The following is a 16,513-nucleotide window of genomic DNA, read 5'->3' on the forward strand; positions in this document are numbered from 1 at the left end:
TTAAATCTCTGATTTATTTTTACTCCTGTCCCCAGTGCCAATGTGGGAGAGTTCAGACATGTTTTCATATTCACTGAGATGTCAGAGAAATTAAAGAAGAGACAGATTTTTCATATCAGTCAGTTAAAGACTAATTACAACTGTGCTTTCCAGCAAACCAGTGATTGTAGGCTAATTTTCGGTTATGAAACAGAAACTGAGGTTAATGAGGCTAATTGTGTTTACCAGCCTTTTTGAATAAAAGAAAAGAAGCCAACTCAATTTTGAAGAGACTTCTTCCTCAGGAACAAATTGGGGAAAATTGCTACAGTTGTATCAGCATTTCCTAAAACTGCTAAGTGCCATGCTTGGGAAACTAACATCCTTGAACACAAGCTAGCAGTCCAGAAAATCAAGTCCTTAGACAGTGAGGCTTTCCTGATCCAAAAGGTATTGCTGCATGACTGTGATAGCTGAAATCTTGAAAGCAGTGCCACACAGAGACATTCAAGTGATTAGCCCTCAATTCTGTCTTCCTGGGTAAGGGGGAGAGGCAGGAGGAATAAGCATATGTTGATGTCTGATAAACCAATATTTTGGCTTTGCTGACTTCTAAAGCTTGAAGGAGGTGACACAGGAACGGAACCACCTGAGAAGAATGCTGCTTCCAGCAGGAAAGTAATGGGTAACCCTGACACCCCAAATGTGAAGTCACTGCCTCGTGTATTGGGTTGCTCACAAATGGTAATCCCTACTTCCCAGCAATTCCAACCAGCAAGAAGATTGGCTATAAAAACTCCTGGGGAACATCATCAATCAAGAAGCCAGAGTTTCCTAAGGCCATGAACTGCCACCAGGTAACAGTACAAACATTTTTTTTTTTTTTTTTTTTTTTTTTTTTTTGAGGCGGAGTCTCGCTCTGTCGCCCGGACTGGAGTGCAGTGGCCAGATCTCAGCTCACTGCAAGCTCCGCCTCCCGGGTTTCCGCCATTCTCCTGCCTCAGCCTCCCGAGTAGCTGGGACTACAGGCGCCCGCCACCTCGCCCGGCTAGTTTTTGTATTTTTAGTAGAGACGGGGTTTCACCGTGTTAGCCAGGATGGTCTCGATCTCCTGACCTCGTGATCCGCCCGTCTCGGCCTCCCAAAGTGCTGGGATTACAGGCTTGAGCCACCGCGCCCGGCCATAAACATTTTTTAAATACTGAGTTCATGGGGATAAACAGAAATGAAAGGCAAACATTTCCCATGTGGGCCCTATCGGCTTGGTGTGAAGGCTCCTCCCCTTTGATTATGCTAGGCCATATGGCAGAGTTAGCTGTGCTCTAGGAGAGGTTGATATGTGGCCACCAACATCAGATTACTTTAGTTCTAAATTTAGGTTCCAAGATCTCAATGTTTCTAATGAGGCCTCTGTAGAGGATCCTTTGGAGGCATTAGGCAGACTCTAGTGGTATAGTAGCTTTAAGAAGGACAGCAGTATTTTGAAATGCATCACTATTTGGGTTGCTCACAAATGGTAATCCTTACTTCCCAGCAATTCCAACAAGCAGGAAGACCGGCTATAAAAACTCCTGGGGAAAATCATCAATCAAGAAGCCAAAGTTTCCTGACCTCAGTCATTACCAAGACTATTATAATTCTGTACAACACACCTTGTTTTAAAGGATATCTGGGGTCCTTCAACTTCAGATTGTTTGAAGTAATCACAAACTATTGATATTTGTAATGATGGTAATGTGTCCATGATCCAGCTAGGACTAATGAAGCACAGGACGTATGCCTGAAGAATACAAGAGAAAAAGATGACAGGGCTTGCACTAAAGGAATTTACTCTCTTCCAGGGAGACCAATCCCACCCACAGTTGACAAAATTGGGCATGAAATAAATTGTATGTTTTAAAGGACGGTCACATTAGGTGTAATTACATGCCGTAGTACAAGATACAACATGTGGTAAACACAGTCAGAAATCAACGATAATTCACATTCACCAAGGCTCTGTTCAAATGCAATTTCTTTTGTGGTCTCATCCCTCTAGTCACTGTTAGTCACCTTTTCCTTTGTCTATCTAACTAGTTTTTTCTTTAAACCATAAGCTCTTTGAGCATAAATATCCTACCTTGCACTTATATTCTTCATAGCACATAATAATGACATAAAATATACATTCAATAAATATTTACTAAAATGCAAATGAAAAAAGGGAAGATATTTCTAGAGGTTACTGGGGAAAGTGTTATGGAGAATACAAAAAGTAAGCCAGAGCTCAAGAGCTGGAGGGAGATAAATTTAGGTAAGAAAAAAGAAGCTGACTGAGCCAATACAGAGAAAGTAACAAACTTGTTTGAGTGGTAGGGGTGGAGTGGGGATCAATAATGAGAAATCTGATGATAGATGAAGAGTCGTCATAGATGAATGCAGAAAGCTGAGACAGAGTTTAGAGAAAATAGTTAAAGTATAAGAAGCTTAGGTTTGCCAAAATTCAATTCATTGATCCTTTACATCCTTTTATGAAATGCATGAAGGTGTTTCTGGGATGGGCTTATGTGAGCTCAGAAAAATGTTTATGACTGTGAGCTTGCAAGGCTGGATGTCTGCTGCACTGGTCCTTTAGAGGCTGGAGTAGTAACCTGCTTAGGTCAACAACGGAGGTTCAGAAATAACCCTATGTACAGGGAGTGCTTATCGAAAGTCAGGCCAAGGAACTATTGTGGGGATCCAGACTGTGTCTGAATGCGCAAAATATCCTGGCCAACTCTGATTAGTCTAACCTGCCTGGCAAACTAACGTGGTCTTGGCTCTTAGGATCTAAGTACTGGCTCTCCAGAATCAACAAGGTTAATTAGTCATTTTCCCCTGTGGTAACTATTTGGATATCACAACCTGTGCAAGGCACATATTTTCACATTAGATTTTCCTACTCACTCATAGGATCTGCAGGCTTAGTCCAGAGGAAAACAAGCCAATGGCCACTCTGGTGTGCAAAGACTGCAAAATCATCTAGGGATGGTGGGCTGGCTACTTTGTCTGTGGTCACAGGCGTGAGTGTGAACATCCCTATTCATACCAAGAGCCATTTGGTCACAATAGGGCTTTGAGGTCACTTGAATTCTGACATTCTACCCAGCAATCTCCAGAGTTCTCCACAGCAGATCCAGGCCATGGGTAGTTCACAGTGGGCACAGAGCCTCAACTCATTAACATTTTATGTGTATGAGATAACTGCATCTTGTTTCTGAATAGAAAACTAGTACAAAGTGGCACCTAAATTTCCCCAGGCATTCTATGCACCATTGTTTGCAAAATTACAACAAAATCATGCATTCCTACTATTTTATAACAGGAGAAGGAGCACAAGGAGGAGGAAGATAATTGAGGAGAAGAAGAAGGAGTAGGGGAAGAAGAAGCAGAGGAAAGAGAAGGAGGAGGAGGAAAAGGAGAAAGAGGAAGAGGAGGAGGAGGAGAAGGAAGAAGAGGAGGAGGAGGAGGAGGTCGTCATTATTGTGGCCACCACCACCAAAATGTAGCCTGATTGTTTCTCATATTTTCTAATCCAACATTGCAGAAGACAATCTAATCTCCGTCTTTATACTTAGAATTTAAAAATATCCTGAAGGTCAAGAAAGAAGTAGGCAAATTCCCAGGACAGACCCAGCCCTTATGCTCCTCACAACCTGCCCACTCTTGGCTTTTGCAACCTTGAGTTCAACTCCAGTCACTTCATACCACCTGTCGCTCCCACACATTCTCTGTGCTTTCCTTCTTTGTTTCCTCTCCTAGGCTGCAGCCCCTCACCCTCTGCCAAGTTCTAGAAGTGCACAGCATTCCTGAAGGCCTGGCTCAAATACCATCTCTTCTGGGAGGCAGGCAGAGCTCATCACTCCCTCTTCAGCACGCCCACCCCTGACACTGAGCACACTTGTCCACTACCTAATTTGTCATGTTGTCATGAAGTTAGTGTTTTGATGAATGTATCCCTTGCTTCTTTGTGAGCTAAGTAAGGACATAGTATGGGGTTTACTCTCCTCATAGGCTGGCATAAAGTAGGTGTGCAGAAATAACATTTACTGGATGAATCAATGCTTGCATGCATGAGTGAGTGTATTAAACAATAAAGCTAAAGATTGAAAGAGCCCTCCATTTTCATCTGAGAGAAATCCTTTCTAAATAAGACAAGGATAGATTCTTCCATGGCTTTAAACTACTCTTTGGGCATAGAGCTAAAGGCTTTGAACTTAGTCTTAGAGGACTCTGGTAACTGATAACGATACAAAGAACTTAGGAAGATATAAAAAGAACAAAGGCGTTCTGTTACCTCACCTGAGAACAGAGAGAGCAAATTTTCTAACTTAACAGAGTAGACTCCTATTGCTGCGTATTTGTGTATATGTGAGTGTGTGTGCACACAGGAAGACACACCTGTGGGGGGGGCAGTGTGTGCATATGGGGCAGGAGTCAGGGCATAAGGATTGAGGAACACATGGAGAATATGTCTGAGTTGATAGAGTTAATAGACTCTCCACAATTACAGGAAGCACTTGCACACTGAAAATAATATAAAAAATTTGGCCCTGCGTGGTGGCTCATACCTGTAATCCCAGCACTTTGGGAGGCCAAGGTGGGCGGATCACAAGGTCAGGAGATAGAGACCATCCTGGCTAACACGGTGAAACGAAACGCCGTCTCTACTAAAAAATACAAAAAATTAGCGGGGTGTGGTGGCACACACCTGTAGTCCCAGCTACTCAGGAGACTGAGGCAGGAGAATGGCGTGAACCCAGGAGGTGAAACTTGCAGTGAGCTGAGATTGCGCCACTGCACTCCAGCCTGGGTGACAGAGCGAGACTCTGTCTCAAAAAAAAAAAAAAAAAAAAAAAAAAAAAAAAAAAAAAAAAAGGAAAAAAAAAATTTGCAGATTTCTAGAAACAACTTTAACCCTTAGTCCTTTAAAAAAGCAAATAAAAATATGGACTGCTTATGATTGCAAAATTCACTCTTCTCCATATTATCAACTTCTTTGTATTCTTCTATTTTCAAAAAAAAAAATGTTAATATTTTGTCTCCTGGGTTAAAAGCAGTAGAATTACTATTTGTCTAGCTGGACTGAGTTCTGTCTTCTCAGAATTAGGAAGGCAAGAGCTTAGCATCCAACAGGCTTAGACCTCACAAAGCCATTCCTGGCAACAAACAGAAAGTAAAATGTACAGATTTAACAATATGAGACATTGCTATAGTAAGTCAGTATTTACCAGGTTGACTGCATTATGCAGTATAGAAAATTGGTCTATTTGTAAATATTATGTAATTTCATATACAATTGTGTAATTATGATTTCATTTTAAAAACAAGCTGCTTAACTGGGTGTGGTGACAAGGGCCTGTAGTCCTAACTACTCAGGAGGCTGAGGTGGGAGGATTGCTTGAGCCGAGGAGTTTGAGGTTGCAGTGTGCTATGTTTGTGCCATTGCACTACAACCTGGGCAACAGAGCGAGACCTTGTCTCTAAAAATAATAATAGTAACAATAAAATAAAAATTAAAATAAGCTGCCATCTCTAACATACATTATACAGATTGTAAATGAGTCTGATATGCTTTGGAGGGAAAAAACTCATGCAGGCCTAGTTCATACTAACAAAACTGCAGTCTGGAAACAAGCGGTTAAAGGGATATCCCTTGCCTCAAATGTTTTCACTATTTTTTCTCTAAAATTATTGGAGTAGTTGCCTACGTTCTCCAATTCTCTATGTATGTGTAGCTATAGATGAAAACTTGTTTGCTCTGAAAATAAAATACTTTCTAAAGCATTTGCTAATACTTTCTAAATGAAGGTCAAGAAAAGAAAGAAAAATAGTATGTTTTGTTGGAGGAATGTTTCAAGTTTAATTCAATTATAGAACCTCATGATTCAAAGGGACTTCAGGGATTGTCTGATAGAAGTCTTCATTGAATTATCGAATCCTGGCCCAAGTGCACATCAGCTGCTACTTGGCCCTTCTAATGACAAAAAGTGCAAGAGAGAGCATCTCATTTGTTTCCTGAAAGTTCTGATTGTTTAAAGTTCTAAGTACAATCAGCCTCCTGAACATTCCATTGTAGTTCTTTGATCTGGAGCCGCACAAAAGCTTCCTCTTTTACATGTGAGCTTTACCCACTACCCTCAGCCTGGAGGAGGATTAAAGTTGCAAGGAATCATGATAATATCCCACTAGGAGAAAATCAGGGCAAGCTCATGGTCAGTGCCAATAAACCTTTTAGGAGTTATGGACCAAATGTCCAAATTCCTATGTTGAAGCCCTAATCCTGAATGTTAAGGTGGTTGGAAATAATTAGCTTTAGATGAGGTCACAAGGATGGGGCCCCCATGATGGGAGTAATGTCCTTATAACAAGAGGAAGGTACCAGAGTTCTCTCTCTCTTTCTGCCATGCCAAGTCACAACTAGACGTGGCAGTCTGTATGCCAGGAAGCGGGTCCCTACCAAGAATTCAGCTGTACTGGTACCCTCATCTTGTGCTACCCAGCCTCCCTAACTGTGAGAAGAATTGTCTGTTGCTTAAGCCACCCAGTCTATGGTATTTTGTCATAGCAACCAAGTAGACTAATGTAAGAAAGAACCTATAAGCCTGCTCTGTCCAATATGGTAGTCGTCAGCCTGCCAATTGTGATTATTGAGTGCTTGACATATGGCTGATCTAAATTGAGATGGGCTGTGGGTGTAAAGTACAGAGCAGATCTCAAAGACTTATATGAAAAAAGAATGTAAACTATCTGGTTAATTTTCTATATTGATTACACTGTTAAAATAGTAATCATTTGTAATATTGAATAAATTAAAATAATTTGTTAAAATCAATTTCATTAGTTTTTTATTGTATAATGTGGCTGTTAGAAAATATAAAGTCATATACGTGACTCATACTACAGTTGTATAGAAGAACACAGCTCTAAAGGCAAGCAGCTGTTCACAGATGTGACAAATGCAAGTCTAGCCTGGCCTCTTCTTTATCCTTTCTTACTTCTGCCTTTCCTCAATCCCATTGGCCCATGTCCCTTCTTTTCTGCATGTTTGCAGTAGGGTTCGCCCTTGTCCTCACTAATGTCAAATCAAACCTCAAATTTTTATGTGGCTTCTCAGTTGAGTACTCAAAACTCAGGACCACGTATTTGAGAGCTCTAACGATACAGTAATTGTCCCTCAATAGGCTAAGCTCCATTCACTCAAACACTCAACAATTTTTTCTGCAGTTACCACATGCTAGGTATTCTATCGGGAATAGAAAAATAAATGAGATAAAGTCCCCTTTTGTATGGAACACATGCTTGACTGGGAAGATAGATGTTAGACAAAATATACATACGTGCACACACAATAACCTGTCAGTTCAAAGTGTGATAAATTCTGTGGCGGAAGTAGTATGACCAGAGGGTCTTGTATACCTTGGAAATCACAGGGAATGTTTTTAAGGAAGTGGTAATGAAAGGAAGATTTGAAAGGCAGGAAGGAATCATCTGGGTGAAGACTGAGAGAAAGAACTGTTTAGGTGTGTGGTGGCCTCAAAGTAAAAAAGAGCTTGGCCACATTCAACTAAATGGAAGGAGGCTGATATAAGCAAAGGGCTTGGGGTCAGGAGGAGGATGGGCCAAGATGAGGTTGGAGTTGGAGGCAAGGCCTGCATCAAAAACTGCTGCAAACCATGTCAAGAAATGTGTACTTTAAGTATACTGACTGCCAACTGAAAGATTTGAAGCTCAACAGTGACAGGATGACAACTGTGTTTTGTTTTGTTTTGTTTTGTTTCCAAAAATGATTACTCTAAAACTCATGTGCAGAATAGACTACAAGGGCCCAAGAAAGAAAGCAAGAAACTAGTGAGGCTATTTTTGGTGTTTGGGAAAGAGATGTAGGTGGCTTAGTCTCGAGGGAATATAGACTTAGATAGTGGATGGACTCAAAATAAAATCTATAGAACTTGGAAGAGATTGTACAGAGTGAGTGATGAAAAAATAGAGATCAAGGAATGCTCCAAGTTCCTGGCATCAGCATTTGGAAAGATGAAGATGTCTTCACGAGCAGAAGACAGATGAAAGGACAGTGAAGACAAAGATCAAGAGTTCAGTTTAGACAGCCCAAGAACTCTGTTCTTGGCAAGTCATGTACACTATAATCAAAAAGGGCCAAATGGGGTGGAGGTCAAGGGTATGGTGAGAAGCAGTAATAGTGATGACCTTTTTCACAAATAAGAATGAGCAAATGTTTTGATCTATCCTGCATTAACAACAGAAACTAAGAGGCATCCTTCGTCAAAGGTTTCAGAAGAAATCTTGAAAAACATAAAGGACAGTCTTTTGATGACTAAAATTATGACCAGGAGTGTATGAAATTAACCTGACTGTTTTTGGGTATGGCTGCCTAACTCATGGCCAAGGGAATGTGTGCTCACCTGAATGCAACAAGATTAAAGCTGGAGGCACTGGAACTATCCGTCAAGCTTAGCATTTGTCTTCAGAGATTCTTCTCAAATATTTACAAAAATTGTTAAGAATCCTGAACCTAAGGCCATGCACAGTGGCTCACTCCTGTAACCCCAGCACTTTGGGAAGCCGAAGCAGGCAGATCGCTTGAAGCCAGGAGTTTGAGACCAGCCTGGCCAACATGAAGAAACCCCATCTCTACTAAAAATACAAAAATTAGCCAGGCATGGTGGCACACGTCTGTAATCCCAACTACTCAGGAGACTGAGGCACAACAATCACTTGAACGCAGGAGGCAGAGGTTGCAGTGAGTTGGGGTTGCACCACTGCACTCCAGCCTGGGCAACAGAGCGAGACTCTGTCTCAAATAATAATAATAATAATAATTTTTAAAAAGAATTCTGAACCTAACATTGAAGAAAAGAGGACACATTAGGTGAAGGAGTAATAGAAAGCATTTTACTCATAAACATGCATCTCTTGGGAAGCTTATAGAAACTGGATTCTTTTGTGCTTTCTAATTGGCAAGAGGAGTAAATTCCTTACCAGGCAAACCTAGAGTTCTCCCTAAGTCTCTCACCCTGCTGAATATAAAGGAAACCCCAGAAAAGAGGACAAGTGTACATACTTCCAAGGAAATAAAATATGCCTATGCTGCTGTATCTTTCTTACAGCCACAAGAAATGATCCATGGAAATGAGGGAGTAACCCAAAAACCTAGTCTGTTGGAAGTCGAGTTTTTGATGATTAAAAATGCAGGTACCACCCTGTCTGCGTAAAGAGGTCCCCTTCTTGGGCCTGTGACATTGCCTGCCAAATCTGAAGTTCCCACTGTGAAGGAACTGTGAAATACTGACTCCAGATCCCGATTTTCTTGTCTTCTGGAAACACAGTGCTGCTCCACTCCCATACTTTAGCAGACTTCTTCTCCTCCCTGCACATTCAACTCCCATATTCTAACCATGGATACTATTCCAAAATCTTACTATACTTATGCCCTTGTTTCCTGTATTATGTTAAAACCTCTAGTTAACTATGCTGTCCATATTCTGCACATTCACATCTCTTAAATACATACATAATTTTTATATTAGAGTTTCCAAATTGCCTACAAAACAATTACAAAACATGTCAAACACACAGTAAGGACTGGTCAAGTATGAAATAGTATAGAGTAAAAGTGTTTCAAGGCAAACAAACTGACCTAAATTCACAGCCAATTGTTCTGCATTGTTAGGACTTCACTAATGATTGTATTTGTTCCATCTTGTCAAGGTTGATCTACCTTTATGCAATCCATTGATCTACAGACAAGAATTAATTATGGAACTCAACAACTTCTGTCAAAGTAAGGAGCTTAGTTTGAAAATACAGTTTTCTGTTGCAGATCTTTGCTGATATCTTCTAAAACTGAAATTCAGGCAGTACCAATACGAAAATAGAAAACAAATCACAACAAAAAACCAACTCCATGCAAATGTAGGCTTAAATGTAGGATGAATGTATTTGTATCCTACCTTTTCCTGTACCTTTTCTCCTTCCACCCTCTACATGCCTCCCTGTCACCCATCCATTAGCATTGTCAAAGTTGTTTACATTCCGTTCTGCAATCACAAGCAAATGTACTTCGTATAAACTGATGGTAAACATTGGAAACAAAAACCTAAACCTGTTTACATTATCATGCTCATGTAAATGCTGTTCATTGCTGTATTGAACAGCATGCCAGGATTACCTCTTCTTTGTAGGTCTCACCTTGGGATCCTTGAGTCTTTGGTAGGAAAAGTTTCTAGCATCAAAGCTAAAAGCATGCTTTCCCATTATACTCAATTAATTCTATAAAATCAATTTACATTTGACTTTGCTTCACAGTTGGACCATTACTCTCCTTCTTTTGTTTTCCTTGGAGTTTCTAATTTTTTTTATTTCAGTTTGTGCTTTTGCCTTGAACATATCACCAAACATGTCCAAGCTATCTTGCAAAGACTTTGTAAATATTTTTATACTCAGAACCCAAACTCTCTTTTTATGTAGGGGAATTTTCCACAGGGTGTGTCTTTTGGAGTCAAAGCCCAAGTTCCTCTATTGAAAGCTCAAAATGCCCCAGTCTACTTCGCTGATATCCTTTGCATCTAGGCCATGAACAAGTTACCTAGAATTTGCCTATCAAATTTTGCTACTCAAGACTTTAAATCAAGAACTAATGACTCAAAGAAGTGGGCACCATGAAGTGTTAAGTCTGGCTGGTAGGGTTGATGGCAGTGGCCAGAGTGATGAAGTTATGTAGACCCCAAGACAGTGGTATTAGGGTGTCCAGTGCCCAAAGCCAGTGGCAACCGTGAGACAAACTGCATGTTCAGCCTTCCATGGAGGTGGGAGTGGTGTCCCACGGGTCTAAAGCTGTGGCCTAATTTTGGCAACTCTCTCTGGCAGCTGCTCAACTGCCCCTTTTCCTCCACTTTTTTCAACCTGATATTTCAAACTAATCAGTAATGAGATGTACATTTTCTAAATACTTACTGTCCAAAAGCCTTTCTATTCTGAACTCCCACTTGGGTGGACATAAACTTTGAGCTTGAATATCATTTTCCATCAAATTTGAAGTTTCTTGTTTCATTGTCTTCTAGCTTCTAACCTTGCTTTTTGGAAAAACTGATGCCAGTTGCATTCTTTTTCCTTTGTGGGGATTTCGGAAAATAATTTCTGAAAGATTTACAGGTCTTCTCTTTATCCCTGATGTGCTGAATTCACAAGACTATGTCTAGAGAAGGGTTCTTTCTATTATTTGGAATCAGCACTTCTTAAGTCTTTTCCATTGGATGGTGCCAGTATTGCGGCTTTGAGGAAATAACATTTTCTGTTGATTATTTACTTCCCTTTGTTTTCTTAATTCTTTCTTTCTAAGAAGCTTATTAATCCAATATGCACTCCCTGGATGTTTCCTTGCCCTATGTCTCTTACCTTTTTTTGCATTTTTTCCCCCATTTCTATCTTTTTCTTCTGTTTTCTCAGAAATACCATAGACTTTAATTCTTTTACTGATTTTTTGGTTCCTTTTGGCAATTATATCTTAATCAGCAGAGGCTTTTTCATTTTTCTTGTTCTCTCAGTGTCTTTTTATGGCATTTGAATCTTGTTTTGTGAATATATTTTCTAATCTCTCTGAGTTTATTACTTAGGAAGGGTTTAAATACTTCTCTTTCGTTTTATGAATCATTTCTTCTCTCCATAGCCTTTGTTGTATGATTTGGGTTCTAATAGTTCTCCTCATTGGTTTTATGCTTTTTACTTTCCATTACTATTTACACAGAAAACTGGGTACAGAAATGGTGTTCCTCTGATACCGTAAAAGTAAAACTGCACCTTGCCAGAATGCAATGCAATTCATATTGGCAAGGCTTTCCTACTTTTTGGCAATAAGAAGCCCATGAAATTATAATTAATGTGTAATGAAGTAAGTAAGGTGCTTCTCTGGACAAGACGTTTCCATAAAAGACTCTTCACAGAGCGATGGAATGATGTCTATTGTGAAGCCAGAATACAGGCACAAAAGCCAAAATACATTCCATGTGAACCAGGCTCCAGGCCCATGATGACAATACTCACACTTTCTAGGGGTCTGAGAATCACCTTTTTTTACTGCAGACAGACCTTCCCTACTTTAATTGACCTTTAATCTCTCCCACTGACCTACCAGCTACCGAAGTTAAGGAAACCTTGTTTAGATTGGTGGTTTTTCATTTATTCTAGGTCACTGACTGCTTTGAGTGTCTGATAAGAACATCAGCTCTTTTACCCCAGAAAAAATGTGTATGCCTAAAATTGTTCGGATATAATTATAGAAATTTCAATTCATCCATAAACCTTGTGGCCCAGAAGTGAGAAGCTCTTTTCTATGTTATGAAAAGTCCAAATTTTAACAACTGACATACTATCCAAAAGCCAATGCAAACATCTAACCACCATATCAGAAAGTGTCCTGCTATCAGCATTATTCTAAGAGTAAGCAAAGAAGTGCGATAATAGTATTTTATCAAAAGATCTTCCAGTGACTGAAAACTAGAGCTTAAAAAACAACTCAAATATCAAGGGCACAAGAGTTGGAAATTCCAGTCCCCTGATGAGGAAATCTAAGCTATGTGAAAAAGTGCAGGATCGCTTGAGCCCAGGAGACAGAGGTTGCAGTGAGCTGAGATCATGCCACCGCACTTCTAGCCTGGGCTACTGAGCCAGACCCTATATCAATAAATAAATCAATACTTAATTAAAATGAAATTTTAAAAATTAAGAAAAGTTAGTCCCCAGCTTGATTCTGTGCCACTGGCCCAATAAACCAGTTTTCCTGTCTGGTGACACACAGGACATCTCTGTGGAGTTGATGCTAACATAGAGCTGCATTTGGTGCACAGAAGAAACTGTGCAGGTGGGAAGTCAGTTCCACAGACTCACCATGAGTCTGACCCAGCTCACTGTTCTCTATGAACTCTTCTTCGTCTTGTCCCTGTGAAGAAAATATTCTACCTGGTCTGTCTTCTACTCCTTGGGTCTGGAATGATGGAGTCTTGCAGTCCACGAAAATGGAGAGCTTCACAGCAGGGCATTACAATGAGGTCAAGAGTCACTATTATCCTTACAGATTACATCAAAAGATGTAATTTATCTTTTTGGAGTTTGAATCCAGAAGTGTCAAGGCAGTAAGATGAAAAGCAGGAACTTATACAGCATGTTCTTGCCCACTTGCCCTCATACCTGGAGGAATGAGTCCAGGTTACATACTATAGCCTTAACTCACATAACTTAACTTTTGTATGGAGAAGTGCATAATCCTTGAAATGGATTCGTTTAGGAGTAATGATTAGCTATAAAAGCAAATTTTGAATTGCTAATTTAAAAGTCCACAGGCTGACTGACATTAAGATGTAAATACAAATTTCCCAGCACACACCTTGTATCTGACAGCTACATGACCACTATGTTCCAAAGAAGTCTAACAGCCACAGGCCATTGCTGGATGGCAGAGGTAAGAGACCTCCATGGGCTTATTTGGCTATATTTTATTACCGAGCTCAGGACTTGCTTGTGCCAGAACCAGGAGATGTTGACCTTTTATAATTGAGGCAATCTCCTTAAAGGTCAACCTTGACAGAAAAGACTGTAATTGTGGTTGGAATTGCCAACTCCCAGGGCTATGTAAACTCAGAGGAGCATTTGCTGTTTCCTTTCACTGCTCTTTCAGCAACTCTACTCAGGCCACATGGGGTTTTAATATCATCAGCTGGGGGGAAAATCAACCAAATACAACAGCTGCCACTCCTTGAGGGCAGGGATTGGGTCTTTTTCCATCATGTTATCTGTAATATTTAGCCCAGTGCCCAACAAGTTTACTAAGGATTTGTTCTCTCACTGACCAACTAAACAAATGAACAAATGTTCTCACAGTAAATAGTTATGAAATGCCAGCATTTTCCTGGAGTTTTCCCAAAGGGATGTATTCAATTTTACCATTCCTGGAAATACCGAGGGCTCTAAGCTACCTAAACCTAGAAGCAAAACAGAAAAGTAAGGTTTTTCAAGCTGGTATATGTTTCCCACAGTCTTATCTGAGTTCCCCTTCAGGAGGAAGAACCCGTCATGTGTCTTAAAACCTCAAAACTGCACCCTCATATAGGTTATGATGTTAGTTTTACAGATGAGGAAGCAGAGACTCAGACTATGTAAAGAGCTTTCCAAGAACCTACGGATAAGTACACAGTGGATCTGGAATTGGAAGAGCAAGTCTATCAGATTCTGACATGTAAAGCTTTCTCCCCCACACAGTCCCAAGGGAGCCTTTGGAGTGGTCCTTCTTGTCCTCAAAGCCTCTCACTTCCTCAGAAGTTCCCACCACCTATAAATCAGAAAGATGACCCCATCAGGCTCCAATTCAGACACAGCATAGCATTTATCTAATGTGGGCTTGAAGTCCTTCACTGCTAGCTCTCTGTTGAGACAAATTTCACTCAGAGTAAACATGAGTGTGACATGTGTGCAGTAGATTCTGGCCGAGGGTGTAGACCGTGAAATAAATGCCTGAACTCGCGGACTGCTTCTTAGGTGTGTGACACTGTATTGAATCTTCCCTTGCTGATGCAACAGGAGAGCCCAATCCAGTGCCTCTTCTACTACCTAACGCTAAATGTGTCCAATATCCTTCAGAGGGCAAGGTTTTGGTAATGGGGAACACTCCTGACTCTACCTGGAGAATTGCATGAACACCCAAGATCAGAAGCCAAGACGTCAGATCAACAAAATGCCACGGGGCAGGCACTGACCTGTCTCTCATTCAGAAGGGTGTGCAGTTCCAAGTGGAAGTGGGACCCCCAGACCACCTGTGAATTCAGAAGGCAGCTGAAAAGTCCGGAGACTCATAGCATAGTGTCTCTCCCCGAGGTGTCGGTGCAGGTCACTCACTCAAGGGACATTCTCACCTCCCACTGGTGTACCTCCCCCAGCGTTCAGCAAAGTGCAACAGGAGGTCAGGCGCTCCCAGGAATATGATTCGTTATCTCTCTCCCTACCACACGGGGATGATTTGACCTGGTTCCAGTCCAACCCAAAGGTACTTCAGTAAACAGTGTTTTTTTTTTTTTTTTTTCTGAAGATTGCCTATTTCTGTCTTTTGCCTCCCTTGCATACGGCAAGGGGAAATAAGATAATATATGTGCAATGCTTTGAGCTCCTTGGGAAAGCAGCACTCTTTAAGTGCATGATATTAATAATAGCAATATTTCTGTTACCACGAAGACAAGCTGAGTCCATCTTTCACATGTCCTTTTAAGTCTTTTTCCCTGCGGCTGCCTTTTCTGGTAAAATGGTTCTAAATGAGCCATACAAATCTCTAGTTTTAAAATACTCATTTGGGGAAAATGCTGGTTAGGCTCTATCTTACCTGGAAGGGGAATATTCCTATGTTTGTTTCTTGAAATGATGATGGTTCCGGTAGGTCAGGAATGGGAGGGCAGTCAGCCACCAGGAAACAGACTTGTGAAATATGCAATTGGTGTGGAAAATAGAAATCCATAGATACCCTGCCCACCATGGCCAGGATTCCAGGCCCATTTCCTGCAGAGCAATGTGAGCAAGTGACAAGAAACTCCTTTTCTGAGAGTCATGAAACACAACTGTCTAGACAGCCAAGCCCCTCATTCTGTTAGAAAGAGACCTGACATTACTATTCCCAATATTAGCAAAAATACTATGATGATGATGACAATAAGCATCATTTATCAAAATCCTGCCTCATTCAGAAATTATGCTAAACTCTATACTCCTTGTCTCATTTCATTCAATCCTCCCAATAAAACCACATGACAGATATTATTATCTTTAAAACTCAGAGATGATTAGTAGCTAGTCCAATGTCACACAGCAATAATTTAAAATTTGAACTGCAAATTAAAAATAATATGCTCTGGGTTTTTTTTAAATAAAGAAATAAGTGGAACCTGCTCCTTTACTGTACTCCCCACCACTCCTCTCCATCCATTCAGATGCATTTGGTGCTTGAGGTGTTTAATTTTATGTGTCAACTTGACTGGCTCATGGGATGCCCAGATAACTGGTTAAATACTGTTTCTGGGTGTGTCTCACCTTCAGTGTGTGGGGGTTTTTTGAAAGGGATGAGCATTTGACATGGTGGACTGAGTACAACAGACGGCCGTCCCCAGTGTGAGTGGGCTTCATCCAATCAGCTGAGTGCCTGAGTAGAACAACAGAAGGAGCGGGGAGGGGGGCGGTGGGGGGAGATTAAATTAACCCTGCCTAGCTGCTTGAGTTAGTTAGGACATCGTCTCCTGCCTGCCCTTGGTGTTTCTGCGTTTCAGGCCTTCAGATCTAGACTGGAATCTATCCCATCAGTTCTCTGAACCTCAGGCCTCTGAGCTATACTGCTGGTTCTCCTGAGTCTCCAACTTGCCGAAGGTAGATTGTAGATCATGAGACTTCTCAGTCTCCGTAATCTCAAGAGCCAATATCTTATGATAAATATCTTCATATATATATATATGGTGTGTGTGTGTGCATG

The 16,513-nt window shown here is 40.8% G+C and overlaps 1 long non-coding RNA gene across 2 annotated transcripts in view; it reads right to left on the reverse strand.

The window, feature by feature from the left end:
• LOC104657951 overlaps positions 1-16,513 on the reverse strand; it is a 208,348-nt gene that overhangs the window by 39,698 nt on the left and 152,137 nt on the right. The window contains exons 1-2 of one of the 2 annotated variants that reach the window (XR_747365.1): positions 2,901-3,008; positions 1,632-1,759 (exon numbers count right to left, since the gene is read on the reverse strand). This is a non-coding gene — a long non-coding RNA (uncharacterized LOC104657951). Of the gene's footprint in view, positions 1-1,631; positions 1,760-2,900; positions 3,009-16,513 lie in introns of those variants that run through there. The other variant, XR_004057325.1, reaches the window with a different exon arrangement.

This window comes from Rhinopithecus roxellana, chromosome 5 (assembly GCF_007565055.1).
Source record: "Rhinopithecus roxellana isolate Shanxi Qingling chromosome 5, ASM756505v1, whole genome shotgun sequence".
Taxonomy (NCBI): Eukaryota; Metazoa; Chordata; class Mammalia; order Primates; family Cercopithecidae; genus Rhinopithecus; species Rhinopithecus roxellana.